An 8,849-nucleotide genomic window follows, 5' to 3' on the forward strand; every position below is an offset into this window, starting at 1 on the left:
TGTAGTTCTCGTTTTTTATCAGAGATTTTCAAAACAAATACCTGAATCTATACCTTGGCTACCCAAGGCCAAGCCTTTTCACTAGGCTTAGATACAATTCTCTTTTTACAGAGGTACAACATGTTATCCCCTGACAGACATGACTGTACCTTAGTTTACATGTTACTCAGCACATACTAAACCAGTGTAAATAATATAATCATAGCTAAGACAACTTTATATACTTAAATTCATGTGAGCAAATAACTAATGAAGTGTTTTACTAAAAAAGGGTTTTTTTATTTTTAAGGAGTAGCATTGCTCAATGAATCTTTATTTTTTTCTTTTAACAATTTCTCCTCCATTAAAGACTGTTAAGCTGCAGAAACTGGATGAGTAGTGTAACAGACTCAGTAACAGTAAATGAAGTTCTGTAAGTTTACATCAGACTAATGAGTCTGAGGGATAAAATACAGGAAAACACTTTTCAGGTTGCTTTGTGAAAGGCAGTTTGCTTAATTAAGCCAACCACTAATTGTTAAATATTTTTCAGGCATTAACAGAGCTGTGCTGACAGTAATTAAATTTTGATTTTAGTGGTGTTTGCAGGGATTAAGTCACAATCTGCTGAGGCACTGAGGTTAGTTAATATTCACTTCACTGCCATACCTGTCCTCCATTATATTAAAAAAGACAGGAAAAGAGACAGTAGAATAAGGTGAAGTAATGAGAAGGCTATTCATTCATTTGAACTGGCTCCACACTGTACAGCCTTGTACAAATGGATCTGATATGCATGACACACAACTAGGCATTAAATCTGATTTAATTTGATACAATAAAGGACAGCCTAAGATCTAAATATATTTTTATTTTTATTAGCACTATGCGTCAAAAAATATAATAATGTGATTATCATATGTTTCAATTCAAATGGTATTTCTTTAATTATTAAAGGCTCCTCCAGAAGTGTAAACCAATTCCTGATAAACCATATTTCTTCTAGGTGCATGTGAATGAATCCTTCAAATTTTTGGATTGCAAATTTTTGCTTCTGGTAAAATATTTGCTGGAAAGATCAATATTTTAATTTCTTTTTCATGCAGGTTACTTGAGGGTACCACACATCTGTGGGAGATAAACAGGGCTTGAGCCTTGTCATAGCTACAGTAGGAAGAAGTTGATCTTGGTGGTTTTTCTACACCAAAATTAGTTGGTTTAGAAAATGGTGTTTCGCTCACCATGATGTCCTTTTTTAAAGATAATGCTGTCCTGGGTTTGGATTCAAATTACTACATGTTTCCAAAAAATGCCAAAGCCAGCAACTATGCAAACCCATACAAAACTGTTCCTTGTATGCTCTTCATTGTATTTAATCCTTCCTCCTCAGAACCCTCAGTCACTATTGGTACTCTCAACCACACCTTAAAATTGCCAATATGAGCCTATAGGAGTAAGATCTGATCACTCTTCCCCTAAGAATGTGCCTGATAGGCCCTAATTCTCTGGGCACAGACTAGTCTTTCTTCTGTCTTTGTGGATGTGGAGAGCTCTCCTGCAGAGATTTGCACCAGTGGGATATGGAATAGTTATAAGTATGACCTGATTCCCTTCTGGAAAGTTGAGGCTAAACCAGATACCATAAGGCCTCTATACTGGCTTTAAAGCCAGTGTATGGCTGTGCTTCAGTCACTCCATGAGGGCAAAGGAACCCTCTGGATATCAAAATATTTGTCATCTTCACTTTTTTTCCCCCACTCCTTTTGTCCTGGCTGTTGTTCAAGTAGTATTCTATTTCACTTCATTTAATTTTCCAGCACTCTCTTAAAAGTTGCACCTTGTCTGCCTACTTCTTATTCATCAATTTGTTTTAGACCAAGTACCTGGTTAAACCCTTAAAACTTAACAACACTTTCCTTAAATATGAGGAAGTATGTTCTGCTTTACCACAATGTGTATCATAATCTGTATTATCTTAATTCAAGGTTTCCATGGAAGGTGCTTTTTTTTTTTCCTATCTTAGAGAGAACATTATCCCAGAAAAATGTAAACTGAGTCATCCCCAAAAATTCCTACAAGCTCTTTCAGTAATCTTCTTCCAAATGTAGTTTCTGAATCATATCACACTAAGAGATGGGATTTCTTTGCTGTAGTTCTAATGAGACTTATTTAGTCCATCAGCTAAACTGGTTTATGCCTGAATTCAGAAGAAAGTACTGTGTTTGTATCATATGAACATATGCACTAGAACTAGATGTCATCAGCAATCTTTTTTTGTGTGCATTATCACACATCTCAGGTTGTGTTTCAGCTAAGTAGCTGAGAAATTACTGGTGTGAACAAATTTATGCATGCAGATAATTTTTTCACAGTGAAGACATGAGAATGGATAGTGGAAGTCAAAAAATCAGTAATATTGTCATGCTTTCAAAACAAATAGAAACCTAAAAAGTGACTCATTCAAACAAATATTTCTGCTAATTCTAGTAAGAAGCACAGGAATATTTCCAAAAATCCTGAGACAGGAATGGATTTACATTTAGATATATTTCAAAGTTTTCTTGAGTACAAAGGTCTGTCTTTAAATAGGATCTTTTCAATAGCTATCTAACAAGTCATATTGGAGAAAAACAAATATTAGAGAATATAATGCATACCAGAACTATATAACATAGGTAAATGAAAAATAAAAATTATAAATTTGGCAACAGAAAAGATTACAGAAGTAATGCTTTCACATATTGGGCATTAATTAAATTGACTTTCAAGGATAATTACTTTAACATTTCTACCTCTGATTCAGCACAGGTTTTTGGATCATTAAAACAGATAGTAAATATTACAGGGTTTCAGAATCTGCTCTTGCAGATCTCTTCCTGGAAACTGAAGAATGGTGTCAATGTCTTTGCTGAAGGTTGAGTCTCATCTGTAAGTCCAAGTTTTCTGAACTGAAAACTGAATTCACCAATAGCATTTTTCTTTTTCAAACCCTGTTCCTTCTATGAAGACTACTTAATTCACTCTTTTTTATAGAGTAAAATACCTTTAAATAGTATACTAAAATTAGTAAAGAATTAACATAGCATGAGTCATACTTATACTGTCATTTGTGTGTATCATGATGAGACCAAAACGAAGGATGCATTAAAACATCCAAAGACACCAAGGATTTTTATCAATTCTCCTGTAGAATTCTGCTGGGTAAAGATATTAAATATATTGGTTAATAATTTTAGTTAATAATTTTCTCTGGAGAATGTTGAAGTTCCTAGCAGTTCCCTTATTGTTATGGTTCCATCTTCTTTAATGCTTCTGCCATCTTTCATTGACCAGTACAACTTAAACTGAGAGTCATACGCTTTAGGGACTTTAGAGATTTACAGATGAAAACTGAGTTTGTGGAAGCATACTTTCAATTTTTAGTATCTGGCAGTCTGAAACAAGAGAATTCATGCAGTCTTAAAATTGTATTTTTCATTTATTTGTCACTTAGGTTTATATATAAATATATGTAAAAACTATAGTCCTCTTGAGCTAAGGTAACTTTTCCTTTGACCAAATCCAAGGAATAACACATGCCACACCAGGGCACACTTGATGGGGAATTTTCAGTTGGATTTACATTTAGCAAGTGAGATATTCAGGAAAAATTTCACTAAGGACCTGAAATTTAGAATTATTCTCTATCAACCCATACTGCAATGCACATTGCATTTTCCTTAAAAATAAGGGGTTTTAAACTTCTTAAACTAAGGATACTGACAGTGGTCAGGCAGTCTAATTTTTCCTCTCAAAAAGCTCTATTTTAACACAGTACTTCTTACTATGTGGAGGCACTGCTTTTTAAGGTGACAAATATAGGCCAAGACACCAGAGCCCAAAAATGCCAAGTCAGATTGTAACGACTCTGCTCTGGAGAACAGAATGGATGTCTGACTGTTCAAACTGCTAATCTTTAAAATTTAACAGGGATTCACTGGCAGAAAAATTGCTGCTTCTTACTTATTTTTGAAATAAGAGACATGATGAAGTCCAAAGAATAGCTGGAGGCCTAAAGCTGAGCAGATACTTAGCTTTTTCCAGTTTAAGGCTTCAAGAACTGGTTATACCACCAAAGAGCATATTTGTATGGAGGAAGTGGACAATAGAACTAAAACTTTTCAGTACCATGAAATGTAAAATTCCCTTCTCACAACTGTGTTACACTCTTGCATAATTCTTCACCCAGCACCTTAGATTAGTAGATTAGTATAATCTAAGTATGTTCCTACTCAGGTCCCTGATCATAAATAAGAAGTTGAGGATATTAATATCTCCTCATTATAGGATTGTAGGGTCCAGTCATCACTTTAATTTGATAATTAAAGTGATGATTAAAAAAAAAAAAAAGAAGTAAAATAAAGTTATGTTATTTAGCAAATTTCCATCACTTTAATTAGTAAATTATTCTCTATTTATTTTAGAATTGCTTTCTCTTTTCTCATCCTAATTTCATTAAATTAAATAAATATCCTATCAAGACAAAAAATTTCCAGTATAGCACAACACCTTATAGGATAAAATAGTGGTTTATTACAAGTTTCTATAAAGCGTTCAAGGTAGGATATTTTAAGAAGCTGTAATTCCTCAGTAAAAAACTATATGTGAAAAGTAAGACATATCACATAAATACTGTAAGTCAACAAATACAAGAATGTTTTCAGCAACAAAGACAAGGAAATACAGTGTGCTGATACCACTTTGTATGTGAGGGGGCCATTTAATATTACCTGAAAAAAGAACATAAGATGCCTCCCTGTTATTCTGTGATGTTCAGCTTTGTTTCTAGGGATATTTCTATCATGGGGTGCCAGGCTCAGCATTTGTTTAGTCCCTTCTTACTACCTAAAAACATTTTTGCTCATCACATACTCTACAAAAAAACCACAGCTATGTACTGTGTTGCAAATGGACACGGAAAGGGGAATACTGCTTTCATTGGTAACAGTTTAGGGGAAATGCCAATAAAATTACAAGCTTAGTGTAGGTAAACAAAAGGGAAAAAATAGCTTATAACTGAGCAATTAATTTTCATTATATCTCTTCTATTATTAACACATCAGCTGATATTCTTTTCATGACATGTATTTTGGTAGATATTAAAGGATAGCAGTTATAATGTAGTCTGCAAAAGAATATTCCGTTTCATAGTGCAATAGATATAGCAGAAAAGTAATTTAATTCCAAAGTCACCATATACAAAGTAATGGCAGCTATATATATTCAGATCATGAACATTTGCAAGACTACACTATAGGGTAAGCAGCCTTTTGTCAGAAGTCTTGTGTTTTTCAATGTAGAATGGTATTTGATCACTCAGCTCATGAATTGCTATACAAGTCACCAAACCTTCCACTCTGAACAAGAAATATGTGAAGCCAGGTTTTACACAAGACTTTCACTACCTTAGTCCCATCATTTCAGCTTGCTCTAAGTCACAGGGAACTACTGAGGGAGTAACATATTGCTGTATCCCTTTTTCCTGATGTGGAAGTTTATTTCACTTTCAACTATTTCACCTTTCCTCACATCCTTTTGTTAGTTGTCTAGTAGTAAAAATATGTCAACCTGCCTTCAACTTTGGTGGCTGCCAAAATATAGATGGGGCTTGTAAAATTAATCTGAAAAAATAATTTTTTCTAAATCAAGACCTATTTCCCAAGTTGTCGCAAGGAAGTTGGATGTAATTATGCTGTATTTTATAACAGATTTACATGTAAAGAAAAAAAATGAAATTACCTAAAGTGTTTATTTATTTCTGTAAAATGTATGCAGGTATTCTCATAAAAAACATATTAACTCTGATTGTTCCTCTGTGCAATGTAAATGGCTTATTTGGCCAAAACCAACATAAGATATGAAGAGAAGAATGCATATCATAACACAGAGTTTCATATCCTCTCATGCCTGTAGAGATGACTAATTTAAAAGTCAACAATTTAAAGTATTTGCTTTATTTTGATCAGGAGTGTAAAATTCAGTATTCCAGTCTCAGGTATCCAAGCACCATGTAGGTCCCTAATGAGGCTGCTCTCCTAACAAGAATTCCATAAAAATCAGAGGAGAGACATGTTTCTAGAGTGTTAGAATGAGATCTGCTGTGACTTAAGCTCCCATAGTCCTTAACTGAAGAGGATAGATTCTTTATCAGGGAGTTTCCAAAATGACTAGCATTTTTCTCTTCTGAGTAGAGTGGGATTTAGGGGCTTTCTTTAAGGGTACAGAATGGATTCTGTAAGTCTTACATGGTATCAGACTCTCTGCATGTTTTTCTAGTATAATCAAAATAGTCAGATATCTATTAATTATCAATTAATAGATAATTACTTTTTATGCTTTTCTCCTAGAAATCAGAAAATTTGAAAAAGCTGAGATATTGCTATCAATAGAGAAACTGGTTTACATCCCACCCCTTCTTACTCTCTCACATCTGGAAAAGCCCCTCACTTTTGTGTACTTTTTGTGACTCATTTGTTGTGTTGAAAAGCTGAACAAACTCCTGACTTTAGGCCACAAATGTAGTGTTTTCTGATAAAGCTTTAAATGAGCAAAGTCACAAGTATGTGAATCACTGAAGAGTAGAGGGACACACTCTTTGAGTCTGGAATTATTATAAGAGCAGCGCTGGAATGTAATTAGATTTTTCCATAATCAAACTTGCTATTAATTGTGTTGCTCTAGTAATGACAATCTAATGAAAGAGGAGAAAAGTGCCAAGCACAATCATAGTTTGCACAAAGAAAGCAAAGTAGAATAGTCAAATTTACATCTGCAGAAATTATTCTCAACTAGTGTATTGTACAACATTATTGCATTGTTCTGAAGCCCATTGCCACCAAAATATGGCCATTTATCCTATTTTAAATATTAAGTAGGAATCTCAGAAAATTATGTATTGAAGCGTAACACAGATTTTCTTCTTTTAAATACTATAAGGTGAGAAAAATGTGACTACAAGCTGTGGAATGTGCTTGGAGCAGCATGCTCTGTCTCTCCAAAGTATAGCATGAGTAATGCAAGGCTACTGCAGTAAGTACACATTTCTCATTGGATATCAGAGAAAATAGGTCTGTAAAATCCATGTCATTTGATAGAACATACATCACCATTGCCCTAGAGAGTACTGAATCATAAGGATCATGAGGCTACATATTTAGTAAAAGAATATTTCTAATCTTTTTTCTCAGAAAATTCTATGGAGATGAGTGGGGGATGGGAGAGAAAGCTTTTAAATCAAGTATTAAAACAACAGGCAAACCACAGAGCTGCTGCAGAACATGATGTATATCCTTTCCTTCTATTTAATGACATTTTATTTTAAGTGCCTCTCTACCCCAATATTTTTAGTAGCAGCATTACATTACAGCAGCACTCTTTGGGAAATACATATGAGATTCACATGAATACCACGTACATTCATTATGATCACTGCTGAATTCCAAATGAGAATAGATCCACTTTTTTTTCCTCTCTGTGTTAACCTTCAAGGCAAGTCAACGCATTTCAAACATCCCAGCCTGGTCTTAATTTGGAAAACAGTCTTAAATATACCACTGACAAGTCAGATTGAATCAAAGCTGTGAGGAATGAAGGCAAGGTGGAGGAGGGGAATCATGACTGCAACAGCAAGGAGACACTGTGTGAGAAAGGGAGGTGAAAATGAGAGCTAACATCAGCTCCCCCGGGGTCTGCTATAATCAGCAGACAAATGGTCTACACTCATGGCATGTATTCATTCTGCAGCAACGGGCTGCCAACAAGATCCTTCCTGCGACTGTTTGGAAATAAAGTACTAGTCTTCTTCTATTCAGATGCTTTGAAACTAAGAAGAACTGCTGACAAACACTGCTTTGGGCATTTGACACTGCTTTTTGATCTAGTTAGACAGTGTAAAATGAACAAATTAGGAATAGTCTACAAAAGAGTCTCAGTCTTAGCTTGCTAAAATATCACGGTTTAAAAACTGGGTTTTTGTCTTCCCCGCCCCCCCCCACCCCGCCTCCTCTCAATTGTTTAAAATCAAGGATGTACCTTGCCATTTTTTCATACTGGCAAATGAATGCTTTCTTCTGTTTCTGAATCATCATTTTTTCAGCTGCATGTCTGTTCATGAAAAGGACGTTAATATCACACATAGCAAATATATTTACATATTCACGATCTAGATATGTTTTAGTTTGTGTAGCTCCTGTCTCCAGATATGTACTTTGGATTTTTAAATTTGAAAATTTAATTTCAAAATCTTTTAAAGGAATTTTCACATTCCCAGAAGGATCTAACATTAATTAAATTAACTTCCTCTTTTAATACAACAAAAATACCTTTGAGTCAGTGAAATGCGCATAAACATGGCGTAACAATAACTCCGGAGCAGAACAAGTGTTTGTTTTTGTTTGAAGTACATTATTTTTCAAATGTACTTATTATCCTGACATATTGTGTATCGTACACTAATGAGTTCCTCTGTGGAATGAAGTTACCTAGCATGTATAAGTACATAACTACCTCATGTGTGCATCCGTAAAAGTCAAAAAACCTTTAAAACCACATCTCAATTGAAAGTGACAAAATATAGGTAGACTGTTAACACAGAGCTAAAAGCAGACATCACACAATGGTCCCCAAGACTCATAATGGAATTAGATAATTTTTTTTAATTCAATGATTCAGATGGATTCATTGATGGAATAGCAAATAATTTCTAAAGTCACTAACACTCTAATATATAATTGCAGGATAGTGACTACTTACCCATTACATTTATCTGCTCTGCTATTCTCCAGAGTTTAATTATCACTCAGCCTCAGAAGTGACACTTTCTCCTCTCTCTC

This window comes from Taeniopygia guttata, chromosome Z (assembly GCF_048771995.1).
Source record: "Taeniopygia guttata chromosome Z, bTaeGut7.mat, whole genome shotgun sequence".
NCBI classification, from domain to species: Eukaryota; Metazoa; Chordata; class Aves; order Passeriformes; family Estrildidae; genus Taeniopygia; species Taeniopygia guttata.